Source organism: Hylobates moloch, unplaced genomic scaffold (assembly GCF_009828535.3).
Source record: "Hylobates moloch isolate HMO894 unplaced genomic scaffold, HMol_V3 SCAFFOLD_1, whole genome shotgun sequence".
NCBI classification, from domain to species: Eukaryota; Metazoa; Chordata; class Mammalia; order Primates; family Hylobatidae; genus Hylobates; species Hylobates moloch.
The window spans coordinates 76,223,969-76,250,232 of record NW_026652276.1 but is presented as its reverse complement, the minus strand read 5'-3'; the positions used below and the strand labels follow the sequence as shown (position 1 = coordinate 76,250,232).

At 36.2% G+C, this 26,264-nt stretch overlaps 1 protein-coding gene and 1 non-coding gene across 3 annotated transcripts in view; one reads left to right on the top strand and one right to left on the bottom strand.

Annotated features, from left to right (window-relative positions):
• The window catches only part of SCN9A (sodium voltage-gated channel alpha subunit 9), a 178,766-nt gene extending 154,614 nt beyond the window's left edge, over nucleotides 1–24,152 (bottom strand). The window contains exon 1 of one of the 2 annotated variants that reach the window (XM_032755528.1): nucleotides 23,862–24,152. The gene's annotated coding sequence lies outside the window, so the exon portion shown is untranslated. The remainder of the gene's footprint in view (nucleotides 1–23,861) is intronic. The other variant, XM_032755524.2, reaches the window with a different exon arrangement.
• Nucleotides 7,253–7,360, top strand: LOC116809977 (small nucleolar RNA U13). Its single transcript, XR_004370130.1, has one exon. It is a non-coding gene; the product is annotated as a small nucleolar RNA U13 (small nucleolar RNA).
• Nucleotides 24,153–26,264: the final 2,112 nt, after the last annotated feature.

Below are 26,264 nucleotides of genomic sequence, written 5' to 3'. Positions count from 1 at the left end.
TATCCTTCTTGATTAGATTGGAAACAAATCTCATTATGGAGTTTTAAATAATTACCACGAAGCTCATCATCATCAACCTGATACCATCGAAGAATGTGTATGTGTAAAATAATGCAATGATACTTGAAAAAATTTAAATTTAAGTATACTGTGATATGTTTACTGTTGTAAGATACAGTAAAAAATGTAAGAGAGCTAGACTATATCACAAATAGTCTTCCCTATTGTCTTCATTCTATGGCATTTCTTAAACACGTACAATGTTAAAATAATACTTGACATCTCAAGAAAATAAGCTCTAAACCTGTAAAATGGGGAGAAAAAACTATAAAGTTGGTATATTGGTAAGTGTGCCTATTATAATGTGAATGACAGTAAGATTTACACAGCCCTACTTTTAACAGCCTGACAGAAAATTTACAGTAGATAAATCTATACTACTTATGGATTTATCTGACTTATGGATGATTCCCCTTTAAAGATTGTTCTATTCAATAAAGTTTTACATGCTTCTTGTATGCATTCCTTTGCTACAAGACCAGAAATAAAGCATATACAATGTGATCTAAATAACAAGTTAAAAAAACACTATGGTAAATTAATGATGGTGATAAATGTAATAAGCCTACAATAAAAGCAGACTGCAGTAAGACTGTAACCAAGAAACCAAATAAGGCATTGGCAATTACATTCTGTACTGAAGTATAGAAATATTATTTAGGAAAGCAAGCTTCAATCACAAAACATCAATCATTAATTAAAGTACATTTTGCTTTTCATATATGTACCTTCATTAGACTCTTAATGAATTGATTAAAAATGTTTTCTCCAATGGGTTAATTTTTTCTTAGTTAAGTAACATTGTAGGATATTCTTCTATATACTGATCAAGATACTTTTCCCACACACAGCATAAGAAGATATTGAGACTTCCACATTAATCAAACTGAAAAGTAAGAAAAGGAATTCCAAAGAAGAGCCTATTTTAGAACTATGAGCATTCAACTGAAAACGGGTCTCCAGATTTCTGTGCTGCTCCATTCTGTTGCCACCAAAACAATTGATAACTGGTATCATTTTTGTGCAAGTGAGATGTGCCATGTTAGTGCTTTTTAACTTAAGAGTGTTTGAAGTTGTTCAAATAATAAACTGTTTTCTCTAAACCAAGATTTAAAAGTTCCAAGATCGATTATCTTTCCACTACGTCTGTTTTTTTTTCTTTCTTTCTTATTAAAGCATCACAAATTTCTTTTGAAAAAAAGATCTGTGCTTGCTGGGCATGGTGGCTAATGTCTGTAATCCCAGCACTTTGGGAGGCCGAAGTGGGCAGATCACTTGAGGTCAGGAGTTCAAGTCCAGCCTGACCAACATGATGAAACCCCTTCCCTACAAAAATACAAAATTAGTGAGTCCCTGTCTCAAAAAAAAAAAAAAAAAAGGAAAAAAAAAAAAGAGCTGTGCTATAAAAAATGCCTTAAAACATTTAGTTGTATAACACCAAGCAAGTTTGAATAAATTATGTAATATTCATTCAATGACCAAGAGACCCTTTCTCTGCAATAGTAAATTTGATAATCTTCCCATGACTAAAAAAAAAAAAAAAAAAAAATCATCTACAGCTTACCGCTATGTACAGAATAAGCTGTCATGTCTTTGGTCTGTCATAGAAGGTTTTCCTAACCTGATGCTGACAGCCTCTTCTGTTCCCCTATTTGCAGTCTACATTCCAGCTACATTATTCTACGTTTAATTTCCCCAAAGGTCAGCTAGATGATTTCTGCATCCTCATAATGTTCCTTCTGTCTGAACAGTTTCAACTATCCTGATCACCTGATTACTTGCTTTGTAATATTCGGCTCAATACCTCTTGTATGAAAGATCTGACTTCACCTCCTTCCTTCCCTGAAATATAAATTCAACTCTTCATCAGCTTCTCTTTCTCCCATATCTCCAGTCTGCTTTGAGCTGCCAGCAGTCCCCTAATGCAGATTTTTATCCTACTTCTACAGTGCTTCATTTCTTTCATCACTCCTGTCTCCTTCAACTAGATTCCAAACTTCATAGACAGGAAATTTGTCTTAGGCATCTATTATCACCAAGGTATAGCATGATATCTGGCACATCATATAAAATTGTTAAATGCTTGATGAATGAAGATGGTGAAATACTTCTCCTAACCCAAGCACTTGAAGAAACACGCTATCTAATTATATTGCCTTTAAAATAACATAGATGTCACCCTGATTTAAGACAATTTTAATTATTATTTAACAAAATTTTCTAAGATTTTTCAGTGTTCCAAGAGCATCTTCAAATATTTACAATAATCCATAACTATCATTGATTTTACATCAGAAACGCTATCTTTAATTTATGGCACTCTCAATTGCTCTTTTTCTCCTCATTTAAAAAATTATAACATCGAAAAACAAAGAAATTTCCATCCTTTTATGGAGGCTGATATGTGCAAAAAATATAAAGATTCTGCTATTACAACCTGTTTCCCCATTTATTGACATCAAAATACAATTTAAAAACAACACTATCTGCTTAGGTTTAATTAGCTCTTTTTTTCCACAGCCATAAACAGGAAGGTTAAAAGTTTGGTCAGATGGATGAAAAGGGGGACAATATGGTGGACACCAACTAAACTTTAAAATTCTCTAATTTGGGGTCACACAAATCCTAAAGTCTTTAAGTTCACAGCAGAACTTAAAAATACATTAGGCATATTTTGACATGTTCACCAGTACTTAAGCATCTTAAAATTGTAGATATTTTATCTGAAACATATATTTGATTAAGGACAAATTGCCAAATCTTTGAACATCTAACAAAGTGATCAATTATTTAATTGTTTTAGAAACCTGGGCACAGATACAATCCTAGATGGTTGATTAGTCCTAACTTAATTTTTGCCATTAAAATAGTTTATGCAGTTTGAAGCTTGTACACAAATAACAGGGAGAAGCTATACTGAAAAGATTTCATTTCCATTAAATCCAAGACACATTTATTTGCAGGAAGTTGCATATATGACTAATTTGCAGTTATTAATATGGTTGAATATAAATATAGCAAATTTTCATTGGGAGAAAACTTGGAAAACTGAAAAGCATAGAAAAAAATAAATAAAATTAACCTATTCTGAGAAAATTACTGATTTTTTTTTTTTTTTTTTTAAAGAGACAAGGTCTCCTACTGTCACCCAGGCTGTGGTGCAATCATAGCTCACTGCAACCTCCAAACTCGTGGGCTCAAGTGTTCTTCCCACCTCAGCCTCCCAAGTAGCTAGGACTACAGGTGTGCACCACTATGTCTGGCTTTTTTTTTTTTTTTAAATGGAGTCTCTTTCTGTCACCCAGGCTGGAGTGCAGTGGTATGATCTCGGCTCACTCCACCACTGCAACCTCCGCCTCTTGGGTTCAAGGGATTCTCCTGCCTCAGCCTCCTGAGCAGCTTGCACTACAGGTGCATGCCACCACACCCAGGTAATTTTTGTATTTTTAGTACAGACAGGGTTTCACCATGTTAGCTAGGCTGGCCTCAAACTCCTGACCTCAAGTGATCTGCCCACTTTGGCCTCTCAAAGTGCTGGGATTACAGGCATGAGCCATGGCACCGGCCCTAATTTTTTTTTTTTTTTAGCAGAGATAGGGATCTTGCTAAGTTACCCAGGCTGGCCTCAAACTCCTGGCCTCAAGCTATCCTCCAGTCCCCACCTCCCAAAGCACCGGGATAACAGGCATAAGCCACCACACCCAACCTGTCTTCTTATATATATATACACATACTGACAAAATGTTTCCCAGAAAGTCTATAAAAATGTATATCCTCTTTAGCAACATGTAAGCATATATTTTCCCACAATGTTAAGTATAGCTATTTAAAAAAATACTTCACAATTTGATATTTAAAACATTTTTATCTAAAATGTGAATTTCGTGAAACATTTCTAGTTCTTTGGTCAGTCTCTTTAGTCTCTTGATCATTTTTATATTGAAATATTCATTATTTTCTTCTTTGCTAAGGGACTGTGTGTGTGTGTGTGTGCACACTAAGGATATTGATACCTTTTCACGAAAATTTCTTTTTTTTCCTTTGTCAGTTTGTCATCTTCTAATTTTGTCTTTACTAAAACTGGTTTTCAAAAATGAATAGAAATATATAATTACTCTTTAAAGGAATTATGCAGTAACTTTAACATTAAAAATATTTACCTTTTTGTGCATATATATGTTTTCCCATTGGGAGGGCAGAGTTTTATTTTCATGACATATTTCTGGGAAACATAGGCCTAGAAATGAGATTTTTTTTTTGACAGAGTCTCAGTCTGGAGTGCAGTGGTGTGATCTCAGCTCACTGTAACCTCTGCCTCCTGGGTTCAAGTGATTCTCCTGCCTCAGCCTCCTGAGTAGCTGGGACTATAGGTGCGCACCACCACGCCCAGCTAATTTTTGTATTTTTAGTAGAGACAGTAGAGATCAAGGCCAGGATGGTCTTGATCTCTTGACTTTGTGATCTGCCCACCTTGGCCTCCCGAAGAGCTGGGATTACAGGCGTGAGCCACCGCGCCTGGCCAAAATGAGGTTTTTTACACAGTCCCTGGAGTCTTGTCTGAGGCTGGGTGAGGCTGCTGCTTTACTTCAAATTGAACTGTCCTGCTCAGCCTCTGCCTCTTCTCTTTTCTCAGTGTTTGGGTCATCCACCTCCTCAGAGCTACTGTACAACATTTTTTTATTTAGATTTTTGTATAATGAAGTTTCTTTAATGCAGATGACTCTATTCTAAATAAACCTTATATTAATACTCTACATTTTTACACACATAATGGTTTGCAAAAAACATTCATTCATTCATTCAAGTTCATTCCAGACATATTTTAGAGGAACTATTATTCGATTATCATCCTAAGCATCACAGCAGTTAATACCTCCAAGAACAGAATATTTTTAAGTTGAAAAGTTAGGTCCAAATTGCAGGTTTATGACTCCCATTTTTTTCCCATAAATGACATTCTTATATTTATTTTTGAAGAATAAATTTAGCCACAAAACTCAAAAGTATGTATAATGAAAAATAATTCTCTCACTCTCCGATGTTTCCCAGCCATCCAAATTCCTGCCCTGTGGACAACCATAGTACCAACCCCTTGTGTATCCATCCATGTGGTTTCATCAGCATGTATACATCTACTCATTTTTCTTTTCATGCAAATAATACCCTATATAAACATCGTTTCATACCTTCCTTCGTCACTTAAAAATCAGACTTGGAAATCTTTCTCTATCAGTATGTATAAAGCTACTTCTTTTTATAGCAGCTTCATAAAGTCCTATTGTACAGCTGTACCCAAATTATTTAGTCATTCCCACACTGTAGAACACTTAGGTTGTTTCCCAAAGCTACAATAATTATCTTCTCATGATTAGTTTTTTTCTTTTTTTAACCTACTCTTTTGTGGGTTCTTTTCTTTTTGTAACTTTTATTTTACGTTCAGGGGTACATGCACAAGTTTGTTACATAGGTAAACTTGTGTTACGGGGTTTTATTCTACAGGTTATTTCATCACGAAGGTCTTAAGCCAAGTACTCATTAGTTATTTTTCCTGATCCCCTCCCTCCTGCCACCCTCCACCCTCCAATGGGCCCCAGTGTGTGTTGTTCCCACCTATGTGTCCACATGTTCTCATCATTTAGCTCTCACTTATAAGTGAGGACATTTTCATGAATAGTTTCACAGTATGGTATTTTATTTGTAAGACAAATGCTTCAGAGTGAAATTGCTGAGTCATAATTGTATATGCGTTTTTAATTTGCCATAATAAAATATTGCCGAATTCTCTTTTGTTACCTAGTGTAATGCCTGCAGGGCCATAGCTGAATTTCTATCCTACCCTAACTCTGCTTATCTTTGAGAAACAGGTAAAATGTTCCATTTGTAACCAGACCAGCTGAGATTGCTTAGAACCAAGATAGCTGACTAAAGGACCTCAAGAAGACCTCAGGCATCATTATAATCTCATTTTCATACTAAATGACACCCCCACCAGTGCCATGACAGTTGATAATTGCCATGACAATGACCAGAAGAAGCCATAAAAGGACAAAAAGGAAGGCAGCACTCTGGTTCCAAGAAGTTCACCACCTATTTCTGGAAAAGACATGAACATTCCTCCCCTCACTTTTAATGACCAACTTCTTCATTAGAGATACTTTCTATTTCAATTTCCTCACTCCTCACTAGTCAAGAAGTTGACTTGTGAGCCACACTTGCACTTCTCCATTCTTTGGCCATCGAATAAAGCTTGCATTGCTTGATGCTCACTTTCCCATTTCTTGTATTGGGTCTCCAATGCCAAACAGGGAAAGATGCCGCCTTTTGAAGCTACCGAGGAGGTTATTGGTATATTGGTAACTCCTTCATAAAGGCCTACCAATCCATGCTCTCCCCAAACAATGTGTCAGGGATTGTTTGCACATACCTTCAATAAAGTATTTCATAATATTTTTTTCATCTTTGTGATCCTAATAAGTGGGGAATAAAACTTTTATTTATTTATTTATTTATTTATTTATTTTGAGACGGAGTTGCTGTCTCATTGCCCAGGCTGGAGTGTCTTGGCGCGATCTTAGCTCACTGCAACATCTGCCTCCCCGGTTCGAGCAGTTCTCCTGCCTCAGCCTCCTGAGTAGCTAGGATTAGAGGTGCCCACCACCACACCCAGTTGAATTTTGTACCTTTAGTAGAGACAGGTTTTCACCATGTTGGCCAGGCTGGTCTCCGACTCCTGACCTCATGTGATCCACCCATCTCAGCTTCCCAAAGTGCTGGGATCACAAACATGAGCCACCACACCCAGCTGAAAACTTCTTAATTCTTATCCTTTTAGTTTGCATTTTCTTTTGTGAGTGAGGTCAGGGATCTTTTCATATCCTTAGATGCCATTTGTGCTTTTTTTTCTGTGCTCTGTCTGTATGTAGTCTTGTCCACTTTTTTAATAGACTATCAGTATTTTATTAATTTAGGAACTCTTAACAAAATAATAAAATTAGCTTTTTTTCTGTGGTATACAATACAAATATTTTTGTAAGTTTGCTGTTTTTGTTTCTTTTGGTTTATGGTAGTTTATCTTTTAAAAGCATCTACATTTTAATTAAATTGAATTCACCAATCCTTTCTCCAGTGGCTCTTGTGTTTTATATTATCTTAGAAAAGAATTTCTACTTCAAGATTTTGAAAGAATTCTTGGATCCTTTGTAGTTCATAAGTGTGATGACTGGGTTTTCACATGCATGTGTGAGATATTCCTCCCTCAAACCTTGTAATGACATTGATATATTATCCATCTCGGGTGAAAAGAAAAAAGAAAACAAAACCTTCACATGTTTTCTTCTAGCAGTTTTGTGGTTTGTATGTTATTTTAAATATTTGATTCCACTAAAATGTATCTTGGGTTAGGTGGCAAAGTAATAATCTGAATTTATCTTTATCCGCATGACTACCCAGGTGTCCCAATGATAACTATTAAATAATATTTCAACCTATTTAAGATGCTACCTTTATAATTCTCATATGTAATTATGTCTATTTCTGGATATCATATTTTCTTCCAGTGAACTATCTATTTAGGTCACCATACTATTTTAATTACCCTATTTGCATAAAATAACATTATGTATTAGGGTTGGTGCTATTAGATATTACTCTTTTATGTGTGTACAAATTTCCCAACTAGACTCAGATTATCTAATTCCAAATGGGAAAATTTCTATTTTTATTTTCATTGGGATTGCAATATCTTTATAAATTAACTTAAAAGGTTAAAAGGAACTGCCAACGGTAAGCACTCTGACTCCTTTCTTAATACCTCTTCTTTAGATTATAAAAACAAAGTATGCCAAGTATAATATCATAAGAAAAACAGGCAGGCTGGCTACTCATTTTAGAGCCTCTAATGTTAAGTGTATCAATGTGTATGAAACCAAATACTTTTCATTAAATACTTGCCTGATTGCTGAAATCTTACCATTGCATCTTTCATAAGTAACATTATGTTAATCATGTAAATAAATTCTTAAAATAATTATTATTTCTTAGAAATGCTTAATTTGGTAGATGGCAAACCAGTTTAATAACTTCAACAAGAGTAGTTCAATATTTCGTGTCCTAAAATCATTCAATTTTATGGCATTTTATAGTATTTGAACAACTGGTATGCAAAACAAATTAAGCTGTATATGCAATAATTTTATATTCAGACAACGGATAGGGACTTATTTCTAAATTCAATGATTATTAAAATATTGTGATTTGGGTATTTCATAATACCCTGTAATAATCATTTATATTATACATTATTTATTATTTTATTATTAAGATAGAAGTTAGTCTTATGTATAGCCTTTTAAAATATAGTATTCCTCAAATTTATAAGAAATGAAAGTTTATAATCTTAAGAAGTGTATTACCCTGGGAAAACTTAAGATTAGTGTCAATATTTGCTGGTATATCTGAACGTTTTACTAAAAAATTCATGAAGTCTTATCTATACAGCATGTATAAAGGAAGACAGAAAATACTTCTTAGTTCACATTAAATCCCATCTCTCTGTTAGTTAAGACTTTAGTGAAAGCACAAAATTATCACAGACTTATGGCTGCAGAACAGGTTCTATACCCTTATTTAAATAATTAGAGAGAAAATGTATTTCCAGTATTATTATATATGTATCCACTTCCCTCAAAACATCAACATGATTTAGGAGACAGTGCATAGTAATAACTTTGGCGCCAGGCAGACTTAGGTTTGAATTTCCTGCTTATTCCATATAATTAGCTCTGCAGCATTATGCAAATTCCCCATAAATGAAAGAGAGAAGTATATCTGTCTTATAAAGTTATCACGTAGAATAGAAATAGTTTTGGTAAAGTGCCTACCACAGTGCCTAGGCTAAATAAATAACAGCAAGATTATTATCCTTCTTCCCTATAAAAACTGAAATTTTTAATAATAAGCCGTGAGTTGGCCAATAAACACAACACCTTACGAAAATCTTATGTGGAGTATATTTGTTACCTATGTTTTATCTTGCCAAACATGTTTATGGCTTTAATTTAAAATATAGATCTGCAGTAAAATAGTAAGACAGCATAACCCAGTTGTTAAATTCATGGCTCCAGAGTGAGAGAGACATGGGTTCACATCCCATCTCTACTGCTTACTAGCTTATGTCCTTGGGGAATTTAATTAACTTCTCTAAAGCTCAGTTCTTATGTAGCAAAACAGAGCTGAAAATGATAATTCTATAAGGTTATTTTAGTGGAAAAAATTAGACACTGAATTTTAATCACTTAGCACATTTCCTGTTACACTTTAAGTGCGCAATACATTGTAACTGCTATTGTTAGTGATTTTAGCAATTTTCTTCTAAGTTGATTTTGTACACCTAAAGCTAATGTTCTTAGGATCGAGAATATATTTGCTTACTTTGTAATAGAAAAGCTTTTGTATTGCATATACAAAACCTTTTCTTCTTAAGGAGCTTTCAACTCAGAATATTTTAAAGACTAAAATGTATGCTTACAGCAAAACCAAGACTACATTGCTTTCTACCAGCCACACACAGCCATTTTAGTCCTGCCAATACAAAGTTCATTAGTTCATTCAGTGCCTACAGGATGTGGGCCTTGCTTTTAAGGTTATGTAAATTCTTAAATCCATCAGGTTTGATAAATGTGAATATACTGAACACACCGAGAATGTTGAAAGATTTAATAACAAAAACATTGGAATATCATGGGAACCAAAGAAAAATAATAAAATAATCGAAAGTAAGAAAATAATAAATGTGGCAAGTGCATAAAAGGTTAATCATTGACAGTAATGATGACCCTCTAGGACTGAGCAGAATTATGCAAAAGTTTAAAATAATGAGCTTAGGCAATAGCCAGCAAGATACAAGGAACATTTTTTTTTTAAAAAACTGAAAATGCTCTAGCATGGGTCAGAGGAGTTTTCATCAGCAGCGGATGCTCCAGAACTTAATGCTAAAGTGAGAAAAGACTAGGTATTCATTCAAGAAGGAAAAAATCCAAGCACAGTAACAGCTGCTGATGAAATATTCCTGATGGGGCAGGAATTGTTAAAAGCCCTTTAATTCAATATCAAAATAAGTGAGTTAAGAAGCATGCAAGCCAAAGTATTCTTTGGAACATTTGTGGACATTGTCAAAACTAGTGACATCTACTCATAAGATTTTTGATGAAGACATTCTTTGAGGATCTATATTAGCAAAGGAAGGGGGTAATCTGGTTTTAGGAGTCTAAAGGAACAGTTTATTTAGTGGAAATTCATCTGGAGATGGTAAAGTACTACAGTATAAATAACATGAGTTTACTAACAAACCTTTTGCAAACTAACATGTTCATAGATATGACTTCCTGTGTTTCTTATTTCTGTGCTCTCTCTTGGAACTAAAGGCTGTGATTATGGCAAGGTATCTAGTAACCCTCACCATAATCTGGGAATATGATGAAACTCATGTGATATTGTTTAAAATGCGTTCTCTTTCAGTAGTTGTTGTTTAAAATATATTCAAAGATAAAGGGTATGGCTATTTTTTTAAGGGTGAATTAAATGTATGATAGTATTTCTTACTTTCTGCCATTTTGGGGCAAAATTTTCAGAACCTCACAGATATAAACAGGATTGGAGTCATGAAGAATATTCCAAATTAGATAGCGATCATAGGATAACAAATGAATAGGAAGGAAATAATTCCTATCCTTCCTCAAATTTATATTCCAGAAGGAAGTGTTTTGCCTAAACATTTGCTTTATCTCAGAATCCAAGACTCCTGATCAAATTTATATTCCAGAAGGAATTAAAATTATTAAATTATTATTTAAAAATTATTAAATTTAGTAGGAATATAACTTTGACCAGGAGGCTTGGATTCTGAGATAAAGCAAGTGCTTAGGCAAAAACGGTTCACAACAATTCAATGACAAAGGTGCTTAACTTTTATTTACAGACTTCTTTTTATTATTCTAATTGATGAATTGACCTGTTCATTTTCTTAAATGTCCATATGTCATATTTTCATGAAAATGCAGAATTTACTTAGTGACCTGGAGTTTCCATAAATAGTCACCATTTTTCATTTGCTTGTAACTCCCCAATGGGAAAAGGTATTGCCTAGGGGACTTAACCTCCACAAGGATTGTCTAAAAACAAGAAATATCTGTGGTATAAACGCTAACCTTAAAACTTCAGGTTTCAGTAACAAACTCTTCCGAAAACTCTTTAACAAAACTGAGTGAAAACTAAGTGACTTTACTAAAAATTAACGGAGAGAGGAGATTTTTGAACTTGCTTTTTTAAAATAAATCTAAGATTCTAAATAGTAGAAATCATTGATCTACCCGACCATTGAGAAAACAAGATAGCTTTTCTTTTTTACTCATCAATTCAATTTGTTTACTCAAGTATTAAGCACCTTCTCTGTGCAAAGCATTTAAAAGGGTCTATGTGGATTACAACTACAGCACAATGAATCCTTGTTTGATTTAATCACATCTAGGATTGGAAAATGAAGGATCCCTAAATTCATTAACTAGCTAGGCGAGGATATACTTTCCCATCAGGAATTCCCCTAAATTGCTAGTATATTTATACAACAACTCAAAAATTTTAATACTGGCATAAAAGAAAAAACAGAACAAAACAAAATGAAATGGGAGTTCTTGAAAAGGAAGGCACATGTTCAGAGTAAGGCACATTCAGACTAAAAACCAGATCTCTGGGGACAATGGGTATGGAAAAGCTGGAAACTCTCTTAGAGTCTATGACTTATATAGGAATGTTTTAAAAATCACCAATGAATCACAGACCTAAACATCAGAGTTAGAACTGCAAAATTCTAAGAAAATATCATAGGGAAAAATCTTCGAGACATTAGATTTGACACGTGGGCATGGAACCAAAAGCGTGGTCAACAAAAGAGAAAAGGAGCTGAATTGGATTTTGTCAAAATTAAAACTGTTGTGCATCAAAGAACACTACCAGAAAGTGAAAAGGCAATCCATATAATGGGAGAAAATAATTGCAAATCATATATCTGATAAGGGATTAACATTGGCAATATGTAAAAAATTCCTACTCCTCAACAAAAAATAAACAAGCAGATTAAAAATGAACAAAGGATATGAAAAGACATTTCTCCGAAGAAAGGTCAATCAGTACATGGAAAGATGCTCAACATCACTAACCATTGGGGAAATGCAAATCAAAACCACAATAAAATATCACTTCACACTTGGTCGGATGGTTATTGTTAAAGAAAAAAAAAGGAAAAGAAACATTGACAAGGGTGTGGAGAAATTGTAACCCTTGTGCACTGCTGATAGGAATATAAAATAGTGCAGCTGCTGTGGAAAACACTGTGGTGGTTCCTCAAAAAATTAAACAGAATTATCACATGATCCAGCAATTCTACTTTAGGGTATGTATCCTAAACAGTTAATAGAAGGGACTCACATAGTTATCCGTACACCAATGTTCTTAGCAGCACTAATCACAGTACCAAAAAGTGAAAACAACCCAAATGTCTATCAACAGATGAACAGATAAACAAAATGTGGTACATATGCACAACAAAATACTACACAGTCTTAAAAATGAATAAAATTCTGATATATGCTATGACCTGGATGAACCTTGAAAACATTATGCTAAGTGAAATAAGCCAGACATGAAAACACAAATGCTGCAGGGTTCCACTTATATGAGGTACCTAGAATAGTCACATTCATAGAGAAAGTAGAATAGTGGTTACCGGGTGATAGGGGAAGAGAGGAGTGTGGAGTCATTGTTTAATAGTTACTGAGTTTTTGTTTGGAATGATGAAAATGTTCTGAAGATGGATGGTGGTGATCGTGTACAACATGAATGTGCTTAATGCCTCTAAATCATTTGAAATGGTTAAAATGGTAAATTTTGTTATTATATTTTACCAAAATATATATTTTTTAATTCACTAGCATGTTTTGTGATCTGTAAGGCAGAAAGAGTCAGTAGGAGAATAAAATCACAGCAGTTAGCAACGGGTCAACCCTGACAACATGCGGTGTCTCCTTGGTATCTGTTTTGCTAGGTAGTAGTCATTTATATCTATGCAGTACCACTATTTCATGAGAAATAATCATATAATAAACATAAAAATTGATCAAAATATACAAAATATTACTGTACTCCCACCATTGTTTAAGTTTCCAAAATGTAAACATTTAAAGTTACTCTCAATTGTCATCTTTGTCTTATTAGCCCTGCCCCCTGCCCCAAATAGTAAGAGGTTCCAAGAATCCAATCCATTACAGACAGGAAGAGAATATAGAACATTTAAATATAAATACATTTACATATACATAAATAGTAAATCAATACATAAATACATATACATGCATGTACATAAACATTTACATCTAAATCACAAAAAAAGACAAAAACATTATTTTTGTATAGAAATTAGAGACTTCTCAAACATTTTTTCTGATTTTGTGTTACCCACGTCCAGAAAGAGATCCAGTTAAAAAAGAGCACACTCATCCCTTTCCAAAGCTGTACCCATGCTGGTAATTTTAGCATTGGTTTATCACACAGCCCTCAACGCAGGTTAGTAATCCCTACAAAATCAAGAAAAACCCTCATCTTCTGCTTTCAACCTTGCTCTCTGTATTTCAACCACACTGGCTTCCTTGCTTCTCCTTAAATACATCAAATAAGCCTTAGGGCTTTTGCAATTGCTGTTTTTTTGTGACTAGAATGATTCTTTAGTTGTTTAGCTAGCTCCCTTACTTTTTCATTTACTTCATGTCTCTACTCAAATACCCCTGTATAAAATTTTTCACACCACTTTAAATAATACCTCCTTCTCTCAATTCTCTGTCCTGTTTTATTGTTTTTCACAGCATATTGTATGGTACAATGCTGGATAGTGGCGAATATTTATCTATTCATTATCTCTTAAAATTGGCTTCACATCTCCATGTGTTGTTCATTGCTGTATCTGGTGTCTACAATAAAAACTTTATGAAGAAGGAAGAGAGGGGAAAAAAGAAAGAGGGAAGGAAAGAAGGAATTGCTTTTAAATTCCAGGAAGAATATGAATGCTGAGGAGTGAGGTTGCCAGTTCTTGGAGCTGGCCTGGAGGGACTCAGCAGCCACTTACCACTGCCCGTGGGATCTCTGCCAGGTCTTCCCTCCCTACAAACCTCAACGGCACCAATACCGACTTGGATGCCAACTCCTGACCTACACATTTTGGAGGCCAACTAGACTGGATCTAATGATTATCACTAGGCTAAGATAAATCAGTTGGAAATTTCAGCTTTAACTTTGTTTTTCCTTATCTGCCAGTCTACCTGTTAAGCATATCTGTCACTGCCAAAAGTTTTTGTGTCCTTTTACTTATTTCACTTAGCATGTCTCTTCTAGGTCCATGCATGCCGTCACAAATAGTAAGATTTCCTTCTTTTTTTAAGGCTAGATAATATTCTATTTTATATACGGACCACATTTTCTTTACTCTTTCATCTGTTGATGATCATTTGGGTTGTTTTCATATTTTTGCTATTGTGAATAATGCTGCAATGAACACAGAAGTGCATATATCTCTTTGAGATCCTGATTTCAATTACTGGATCATATGGTAGTTCTATTTTTAATTTTTTGAGGAACTTCCATATTATGTTCCATAGCAGCTACACTATTATACATTCCCACCAACAGTGGACAATGGTTTCATTTTCTTGACATTCTCAACAACACTTTTCACTTTTTTATAACAGCCATCTTAACAGGTATGAGATGATTATCTCATTGCAGTGTTGATAAAACCTTAACCACTTAATTTAGAGGATAAGCTACCAATCCACAAATCACTAAAATAGATTGAGATATATCATAGAACTCAAGGGCCAAATTTCCCATGGTTTTTATATCCCAAAGTACAGTATCTAAGTGGATAATAGATATTGAGAAAAATTGCATGCAAAAATTATTATAAACATAATGTAAAATAAATTAGTTTTCCAAAAATGTTTAAAAACCTTTAAAAGTCAACTTCTTGAATTATTGATGTTAGACAATTTAACTGACATAGATAATTGAGTCTTTGTGACAATAAGTACTGTGATTTAGGTTTCATTTGTGTCTATCAATTTGTGATGCTCTAAATATTTGTACTCCTCCAATATAGAATATCTAAATTTTTATCTTCCAATATATATAAATACTTCCAATGAACACCGCCATCTTATCCTGCACAAAATCACTTTGCTTTTCATACTTCTCCATCCCCTAGCTCCAGGATCTCAATGTGTGTAGCTGCATTTCCTGTTTCTTCTCCATTTCAGAATAAACTTCACCCAAGACATTTTTTTTATTTTTTATTTTTCTTGAGACTGAGTCTTGCTCTGTTGCCCAGGCAGGAGTGCAGTGGCTCAATCTCAGCTCACTGCAACCTCCACCTCCCAGGTTCAGGCAATTCTCCTGCCTCAGCCTCCCGAGCAGCTGGGACTTCAGGTGCCGGCCACCATGGCTGGATACTTTCTGTATTTTTTTTTAGTAGAGATGGGGTTTCACTATGTTGGCCAGGATGGTCTCGAACTCCTGACCTCAAGTGATCCGCCTGCCTCAGCCTTCCAAAGTGCTGGATTATGGACGTGAGCCACCGCGCCTGGCCCACCCTAGACATTTTATACATATTTCCCTTTTAATTACACCATTCCTCTTTTTTCAAATCTTTCTACCTTGGGGAAGGCCTTTTTCCCATTTCAATTTCTTAATGTTAAAACAAAATATGAGAATCATAGCAAAGTCAAGTCACAGTAGTGCAATAATACTCCTAGACCAGAAAAGTGAAGTCATTCAACCTATGAAACAACTTCAAAAACACTTTAAATGCATAGGTACTCTTTTCATAATGTCTTCAAACTTCCACCAAAATCTCTATTTTGACTTAACACAATATACCCCTCAGGAGTTGGTATTCAAGACAAAAATTGAAACAGTCTTCCATCTTTCTTTTTTTGTTGTTTTCTATTAACTGTAATTACATGATTTAGTATGTTTGATTGCAAATGTAATTTTATTTTAGCTCCATTAAGGGTTAAACATATTTGATAGAATGCTTGGTAGCGTAACCACCAGGTGTATCTGTGTGGAGTGTGTGCAAACGTATTCTTGGAATATATAAGATTTCTTTCCTATAAAAGAAATGTGTATGTTATTCAAGTTTAGTAACCATTGTGAGTCTTTGGAAAGGTTAGGTAATTTCTGAGCCTTAGTGTTCTCACCTCAAATGGTGGTCATGAGGATTTAAACGGAGCATATGAAAATCCCTTAACAAACTGCTCAGTTAGCATTAAGGAGACATCCATACATAAGACTGTTAAAACAATGTTATCAGTAATGTTAGTAAGATGTAAACTTTTCCATATGTATTTTTCCTTATAACAGCATAATTGCTGGCCTTGCACAGTGGCTCACACCTGTAATCTCAACACTTTGGGAGGCCGAGGTGGGCAGATCACCTGAGGTCAGGAATTCGAGACTAGCCTGGCCAACATGGTGAAACCCCATCTCTACTAAAACTACAAAATTAGCCGGGCATGGTGGTACATGCCTGTAATCCCAGCTACTTAGGAGGCTGAGGCAGGAGAATCACTTGAATCTAGGAGGCAGAGGTTGCAGTGAGCCAAGATCGCACCACTGCACTCCAGCCTGGGCAACAGAGTGAAACCGGCACACATTTACCTATGTAAAAAACCTGTACATCCTGCAAATGTACCTTGAAACTTAATTAAAAAAAAAAAAAAAAAAGAGGCTGGGCATGGTGGCTCAGGCCTATAATCCAAGCACTTTGGGGGGCCTAGGTGGGCAGATCACCTGAGCTCAGGAGTTCAAGTCCAGCCTGGCCTACATGGTGAAATCCTATCTCTACTAAAAATACAAAATTAGCCAGGCATGGTGGCGCATGCCTGTAATCCCGGCTACTTGGGAGGCTGAGGCAGGAGAATTGCTTGAACCTGGGAGGCGGAGGTTGCAGTGAGCCAAGTTTGCACCATTGCACTCCAGCCTGGGCAACAAGAGTGAAACCCGGTCTCAAAAAAAAAAAAAAAAAAAAAAAAGAATGCATTTTGATTATAATATTCTAAGTTATTAAATGTCTAGACACCATTATTGAACATCTACTCATATCTACTTATCATGTGTAAGATATTAAAGTGGCTGTTTTGGAAAAAACAAATTACGATGTATATACATATATATCTCCTAACATATAATATGCTATATATATAATATAGTCCTTAGAAGTAAATACTACTAATTTACAAGGAAAGCAATATTTAAGAAATTAATATTTGACTAAGACCATGTACTGAGTAAAGGAAATATTTGGGAAAAAGAAACTTTCTTTCACTATACTAATTTGAACTCAAATTTATTTATCTATGCTTTTAACACTTTATAAAAATATTTTACAGTCTGAAATATAGTAGAGATGTAATATAAATTTTGAAAGGCACTTCTCTGCCTAGCTGTTCTACAAGTGTTCATTCCTAAAAGTCTGTCAGCTGATCTCATGGGATTATAAGAACCTTATTCCCGGTTGATCCCTGGGAATAAGGGATCACTTATAAGGCCACTTCCCTTTTTCCTACCTGAATTACCATGAGCCAAGTTTGTACATGGGGTAACAAGAATACTTATTTTGTTAAGAGGGAAACAAATTCATCACTTTGACTTTATCATATTTTGTTCCATGAAATGATTGTTTACAAAGATTGGTCCCATAATATTTACCTAGAAGGAATCACTCAGATAAAGGCATCACTTACCAATAAAGCATTTAATTCATCCTATTCAAAATGTACTTAATAAATTGTCTTTTCTCTGAGCCCTAAAAGATACACTGTCTATTGGACTTGAAAGAATAGTCATTTAGTAGAGTTTAAATCAATATATGAAATATAAATTTTAATTTTTTTGTAGAAACAGATTTTCCTTTTATCGCCCAGGCTGATCTAGAACTCCTGGCTCAAGCAATCCTCCAGCCTCGCCCTCCCAAAGTGATGGGATTGCAGGGGTGACCAGCTGTGCCTGATATAGTATTTTATTATCATGAAACATTTTTCTTATTTTTCCCTGTTTTACTCATCTGCATGGATTTGAATATCTACATTTACTTCTTTTTTCAAATTCTAAAGTATAGACTCTCAAGAAGATGACATATTTTTAAAATAATTACATTGGATTTAAAAACATATAGTGTAGGAGCAACTAGTAGAAGTTGACAGATATCACATCCACTGAAATTACCCCCAGTTAAAATAATAATAATAATAATAATAATAATAATAATAATAATAATAATAATTAGATAATGGGCTGAGCGCGGTGGCTCATGCTTGTAATCCCAGCACTTTGGGATGCCGAGGCGGGCGGATCACGAGGTCAGGAGATTGAGACCATCTTGGCTAACACGGTGAAACCCCGTCTCTACTAAAAATACAAAAACATTAGCCAGGCATGGTGGTGGGCGCCTCTAGTCCCAGCTACTCGCAGGCTGAGGCAGGAGAATGGTGTGAACCCAGGATGCGGAGCTTGCAGTGAGCCAAGATCGCGCCACTGCACTCCAGCCTGGGCGACAGAGTGAGACACCGTCTCAAAAAAATAAAAAATAAAAAACTTTTTTAAAAATCAGATAATACAGGGAGTCTAGGTGTGCATACAGCACATAAAATTTTTATTAAAAATCTTATGGGAATGTTTTTAATACTTATATTTTAATGCATGTATCTAATCTTATTTATCTTTCTTTAGAGGCCCAATTTTCCAATTATTTGTAGTAATAGTTTGACCTAAAAGTGGACTAAAATTTGCCTTACTGGCGTACATATCAAACATTTGGAAGATGAGATGTAGGAGAGAAGAAGAAAAAAAAAAAAGAAAAAGGGCATTCATTGCAGGGCAGGATGCTAACTTAATGACATTGTAAATGTACACACTCTTTCTAAATTTCCAAGTGAACAATCCTAGGTGCAATTAGAGCTTTATTGTATTTTGATAAATGATTCAGAAAGCTTTGTAAAAAATCCAAGGAGACATTTTAAAGAAATTTATGATCAGTAATAGCAGTCTCTCCAACACTTGACATAACAAAAGGAAATCATAAAATGAATAGCAAGGAAATTACAGTTAAACTAAAGTTAGGTTTCAACAATAATATATGGCATTTTTGGCTCCATGTTATATCACTTTAAAAAATCTAAAGATATTTCATCTCCTGTATTAAAGAAACAATAACAACATATTTTTTGCTTACAGTAAGTTGTTATTTTAAAAAGAGATGTGGAAAGAACGGTTTTCTCTATAGGACTAAAAAAATATAGAATAATGCAGTTCTACATATGTCAATTCAAATTTGTCTGTGGCAGATTATGCTTACTGGCACTGTTCAAGGCATTCCCCTCTTCCTTCCCCACTTTATCATGGTCTGGCATTTTTCCTCACCACCCAGAAGGGTTTCATTCCTCCAAACTTCATTCCACCTTTAGCTGCCAAGAGCTGATGGCTTTCTCTTTTGCCTAAAGCCATTTCCTTCCAGCAATGCAGAAAGAGTAAGTGAAACCTTCAATGAAGAAATTTCATTTTTCAGAATGGCAGGACACCAAAATTGTTATCTCATATTCCACAAAAGTATTCTACCCACATTCTCTGGATGCTCTCATAAATCCTCATATAAAATATTTTTATACAATTTTATAATATCTATTTTAATATGACCTTGCCTCTCAAGTGGTAATCTAACTCTACATAGTTCTAAAGGAAGATGTCATAATACTTCTGTAAAGAATAAATTAGCTAATTTGTGATGTGTAATATGAAGGACCATCTTCAATTAGTACACAGATGCCCTCCGATACAACATCCACAATATACCCTCTTCAGAGCAAATTTTTTAAAATTCCTGCTAACAATTAGTGAAATAATTTAGTCCTTCAAGATGTAATGTGGTAACCAAATTATTTACCAAAGATCTGTGGCTGGCCATTTGCTACATAAAAAAATCATTAATCAGAGTTTTTCACCTAACTGAAAGCTAAATTTTTAACCAAATGTTAATAGCAAAACTAGTTGTTTGTTTAATATCTTTAAGTATAGTCTTGAAAAATAAAGGGGGGAGGCAAATCACCATACAAAGTGTGTGTGTGTGAGAGTGTGTGTGTGTGTGGTAAAATTCTAGTATAAATATGACACAATCATTTATGAGCATGAAGTTTGCAGTCCTTCCACTCTAATAACGGTGATGGGTCTTCATGGACAAGCCCACATTGCCTCTCTGAACCTTCTTTAGAGAATGCTTCAAATTTTTGGATAATGTGCCCTTTGTACCTGGGGCAAACATCAATTTAGACTGTGTGGAAACCTAACTTCTGGCCTCAGCCTCGTCTGACTACATTTCTATCAACTGAGCTCACATAAGCATCTATATTTATTTTAAAAGAATATTTTAAGTTCATAGTCAGTGACTATCGACTGGCCCTCAAATTTCTGTTAGACGATACAGATTTAAACCTAACAAGGTTATCATTTTAGATTTGGAGTCACTTATACTAAAACCATATTAGTTTATGCAATCCAATTTTTTCTTAAAATATATTTTAATACATTTGTGGTCACTGCCTTTCTAAGAATGCATTACAAATTACTTATCTTTAAGTACATTATCACCTACATTGATAAAAGGGAGAATATATCTCAGGATATTTTAATTTTACCTCCTCAAAATCATACCACGATATTGTAAAAATACTAAATGCTTGACAAATAAAAAATAAATAGAATCACAAAATTCATGTTTCCAGCGTTAATATGCTTTAGTCTGGAAGAATCCATATTTTTGTACTTTGTTATTTATATAAATATCTACGAACCCCCTACTACTTGATGCCAGGCACTATTCTGGAAGCTAAGTCAACAATGAAGACATAGTCCGGATTCCCTTGGAGTATTTGGTATGCAAATTCACAAAACACCTACATGCTGTAACAAGCATTATGAAAGAAACAAATAAGGTTTCAACATGAAGACCAACAGGGGACAACCTACTTTTGACAAGATGATCAAAAATGATCTTTCCAAAACAAAAAACCTCGAGTTGAGATTTAAAGTTTAAGAAGGAGTAAGCATGCATAGAGTTCAGGCATTGGGAACAGCATTTGAAAAGCCCTTAAATAGTACTATTGTTTCATGTGTTTTAGCCACCACCTGGGCAGGAGCACCTTAATGAGAAGAGAATAGGTTCTGGTGAGGTTGGAGAGAAGGGGCAGAACAGAGAGTAAACCATATGCTGAGGAAAGGCATTTACTGTTGTTGCTAATTGATCTCTATGTTGCTGTGTTTATTTCTTCTTCTTCTCCTCTTCTTTTTCTTTTTTTTTTAAATGTAGTTGTGAGCCAATGTTTGTTAGGGGAGACAGAATGGTATTGCTTTATATGGAGAATGAATTGCACGGGAGAAAATTACAAAAGTGGAGAGATTGATGTGGAGGCTGTGGCAGGATTCCAAGTAATTTATGATGATAACCTGAACTAATTTGGTGGCAGTGTAGATACAGAAAAGAGGGTGAATGAGAGGCATCTGAGATGTATGATGAAATAGAAATAAGTTTGGGAGATAAGATTGATAGATCTACTTACAGGCTGGAAAGGCCCGAAATGGAGTAATAAGGAAGGGAGCAATCAAAGGTGATTTCAATACTTGGATGGTGAAGGCATTTATTCAGATAATGAAGATGGGAGGAAAGAATCTGAGACAGAGTTTTAGGGAAAGTCATAAATTATTATCATTATGACATCTAGAATGTTCCATTTACATTAATAAACTTTAAGCTCTTTTATAAGATCATGACTTGTCTTAGAAAGCACTTCACACTCTTTTGCATAACTAATAGGAATAGAAATTGGATAAAAATAGATTTTATTATTAACTTAAAATGAAAAATTCTACGTTTTTCCTTGCCGCAGAGAAAGTGGGTTGATTACATTAAATAAAGTAAATAGAACCCTACTGATTGCTCTTCTGAATTTATTTACTTGTTTATCTATTTTGCTTCTGAAACTCAGCACAGCAACAGGTAGTAAAAACATAGAAGCATTAACAGAAAGGCTCCCATGGTTATGTGCAGGCCCTAGGGGACAGGAGGCCCAAGATACTTTGGCAGAGAGCCAGACCTGACTCATCTTTCTTCTGTAGAAGCATCAGGTACTCTGTGAGCCCAGCCCTGCATCATAGGAATCAAGGCATATCATATATCCAGTCACTGTAAAAATACATCACTGTGTCCCACAACTGCACAGTGGTTTACTTAAGGAAACCTCCTTTTAAACATCTACAAAATTTTTAAAAACTTATCTTAAGTCAAACTATCAGTTGCCTAAATAGAGGGCACATTCTTCTTTACATCAAATACCATATTTTGTCTAGAGTTCAGTTGTTGATAAGCTAATCTAACAATCATGAACATTTGTAACATAGGGATCAGATAAGACTAGCTTTCAAACTAATCAATAATTTTTTAAAAATCTCACCATAAATTATAAGAAAAATTATAGTTTAAACTTTTTTAAATAGTGGAAAAAATCTGAAGAATTTTCAATAAGATGAACAGTTTAATAATTGGATTTGGTTTGCAGTTTATATAAAGTAGGTTTATATTGATGTTAAAGCAAAAATCATAAAATATATTTAAATAACAAGGAAAGAAAAAGAGAAAATCTTTATCTTGTCTACAGGGAAGAAGAAATAGAAAAGAATAATAAATATGTTTCTGAAAAGAACTGAACCCCCCAACACTGACTTCCTATTCAGTAACTGACAAGCTATCACTTCCTTGAAAGCTTACTTTGATTTGGCTTTTATCTTACTGCCACTAGCTTCTTAAAAACTCCCCTAAGTTTCTCATGTAAATTGCTCTTAACATCAGAGTAGATATAATCTATGAACTCTCCAACTTAAAAAAAAAACTAAAATAATGAGTGAAATGTTTACTATAATCACAAAAACTGGCATTAATGTTTCTAGTTTCTTGTTCTGATTTTTGTCTTGAATATAAGGCACGAAAATATCCATTTTTTTCCTAAAAGTAAATGAGTTTCCCAAGTTGAATTCGATAAAGAGTTAAAAGGGTTCCGCATCTTTTCTGAATTTCACTATAAAGTGCTTATTCGAAAAAAATAAATAAATAATCTGCGCTGAGAAATAGGGGCAGAGCTGTCCTGTCAATTATTTGTGTTTGTGTGCTCTTAAGGGGTGCGGGGTTCTTTTCTGTCCCCACAGGTTGTATCTGCTACGCTGGTTGTGCACGCTCAGCTTTGCAGATGGGAAATACAGCACACGCTTTTTGCTCGTAAAAAATGTGAGCTGCCCCTTGAATTGAAGTCCATCTAACAACTCTGCTAGCGTAAACAGAAATAAAAGACAGTAAACCACCAGGCATTGCTACCCTTCATTTCCACAGTTTCAGAACCTGGCAGCAAACCCACAGAGTCAAAACCGCACAGGAGCTGCCCAGCTATCGAAATAACTACGCTTCCAGCCCTCCTTCCTCCCATTGCTGGAACCACCCGGTCAAGCTTTTCCCCCTCTCTTCTTTCCAGGTGGCGTAATACAGGGTTCCAGAACCGAGATGTGAAAATAGACACAGGTGGGTGTGGCGGTTGAGGCGAGCACGGGCGAAAGACCGGGGGCTTCTCCTCCCCTCCCCACCGAAGCAGCAAAAAAAAAGCACTTACTTGCAACCTAGCCCGCCGATCATCCCCACTCAGTGCACCTGCAGAATCTGGCTCCAGGAGAGGGCGCGGGCCTCTCTTTCCCCGGCGCTCTCTCAGGGCTGCTTCTTTTTCTTTGGGCTCCTGTTGCTCAGGGGACGCCTGCCGCTAGCAGCCACTGGCACCCAGGCTAGCCCAGCCTCAGGCGAGCTGGCGGAATTGGAAAGCCGACAGCCGCAGCAGGAGCGCTGGCGACCGCCTGCACGCAGACTGCGCCGCTCCTGCCAGGGCGCGCCCGGGGAAGTAGCAGCCCCGCCTCCCCAAGGGCAGCTGCGCCGCTTTGCCTCCTCCACTCCTCCCTGCGCGCCCGGGTCCCCACCCCTTGCTCCCTCCCTCCCTCCCTCTCTCCACTCCTGCGGGCGGCGCAGGGCGGGGACCCAGCTAGGGGCGCGGTGGTGGCGACGCTGTAGCCTCTGCACCATGCGCTAATAGAAGGCGGAGGAGGGGGTTGCACGACCTGCCATCCACGGCCACCCATTGGGTGGGGCGTGTGTGTGTGTGAGTGTGTGTGTGTGTGTGTGTGTGTGTGTGTGTGTGTGTGTCCAGCAGCCAGAAGAGCCCTTCCCTTATCTCACCCCCGCCCCCATCATCCCTTTCCTCCCTTCCTGCTCAGCAGAATCGGCTAACGTTTCCGAGAAGTCACTTTGTGTGGCTTGGTGGGGAGCTGGAGAAAAACTCCGGAGCAGAGGAGGTGGGGACCAATGGCAAAGCCCTGAGTCTGGGGCAGTGGGTGGGGAACCAGACAACACAGCCTGGCCAGCGCCTCCCCGACCTTGGGCTCTGAAGAGTCTAGGCTGGGAATTGGTTTCTTCCATAGGGCTTTGCTCACAACCGCGAGTGGGGCGGTGACGCTCAAGACCGTTATCTAGGCTATGTTTTCTGTTTTCTTTATGTGTGTATATATGTGTGTGTGTGTGTGTGTGTGTGTGTGTGTGTATATATATAAAATCAATTGAATTGCAGAGTCTTCCAGGCAAGCAAATAATACATTTTCTTTCGAAGATGCAGTGAAGAATCAGAGGAGGTCCTAGGTGGGGAAAGAAACATGGGGAAAAGGCTGCTTTTCCAGACCTGGGACCCGATCATCTGAATATGCCATCAGTCATATGGGTTCTGAATTTCAGAGCTGGTATGAGCGACTGTGAAAATAAATTTTTTAAAAATTCATTTTGTGTGGAGTGTGTGCGTGCGCTTTCCTACAGCAGCCTGGGAGGAAGAACAATGGAAACGGGGTTGAATTATCTTTCTCAAAGAGAAACAAGAAATTTCCACCAAGGGAAGAAATCAAAGGGTGGCCATAGGGCAGGGTGCCTCTCAAAAGGGCAGACCACTTTGCAGGATAAACACTAGTGACAGGCACTTGCACTTCTATTATTTGCTTCCATACCTTCTATCATGGAAATGATGCTTAGAGGTAACCGGAAGGAAATCAAATCCCAGGGTCTACTTTTCCCTGCTGCTTTCTTTGCTTCCGAGATTTGTCCTGGGGCTTTGGACCTTACATTCTTGACTTGTAAGATGTGCTATTGAAGGAAGGAAACTTCAGTGACTGAGACTGAAGGTGAACTAGCTCACTTGTGATAATTCTCAGTGCCATATCCTGGACAAATCACCTTCTTTTCCCTGATTGGTGGTAGATATAGCAAGAAGAGTTCAACTGCAATAGGAATAGTTGTCTTTTTTTATTAGATGCAAGCAATTCTTTTATTTTTAAAATTTTATTTTTTAGAACAGTTTTAGGTTCACAGCAAAATTGAGGGGAGGGTACAGAGATTTCCCACATAACCCCTACTCCCACATAAGAATAGCCTCCCCCATTATCAACATCCCCCACCAGAATGAAACATTTGTTAAAATTAATGAACTTACTTCGAGGTTTCATTATCTCCCAAGGTCTGTAGTTCACATTTAGGGTTAGCTCATGGTGTTGTCCATTCTATGGGGTTAGGCAAATGTATAATGACATGTAGCTACCATTGCAGTATCATACAGAGTAATTTCAGTTTCCCCCGAATTTTCTGTGTTCCACTTATTCATCTCCCATTTCAACCCCTGGCAAGTACTGATCATTTTACTGTCTTTATAGTTTTGCCTTCTCCAGGATGTCCTATAGTTGCAATAATGCAGAATATAGCCCTTTCAGATTGACTTCTTTCACTTAGCAATATGCTTTTAGTTTTCCTCCATGGCTTTTCATAGCTTGATAGCTCATTTCTTTACAGTGCTGAATAATATTCCATCGACTGGTGGTACCACAGTTTATTCATTCACCTACTGAAGGACATCTTGTTTTCTTCCAAGTTTTAGCAATTATGCGTAAAGCCTCTATAAACATCTTTGTGAAGGTTACTGTGTGGACATGTTTTC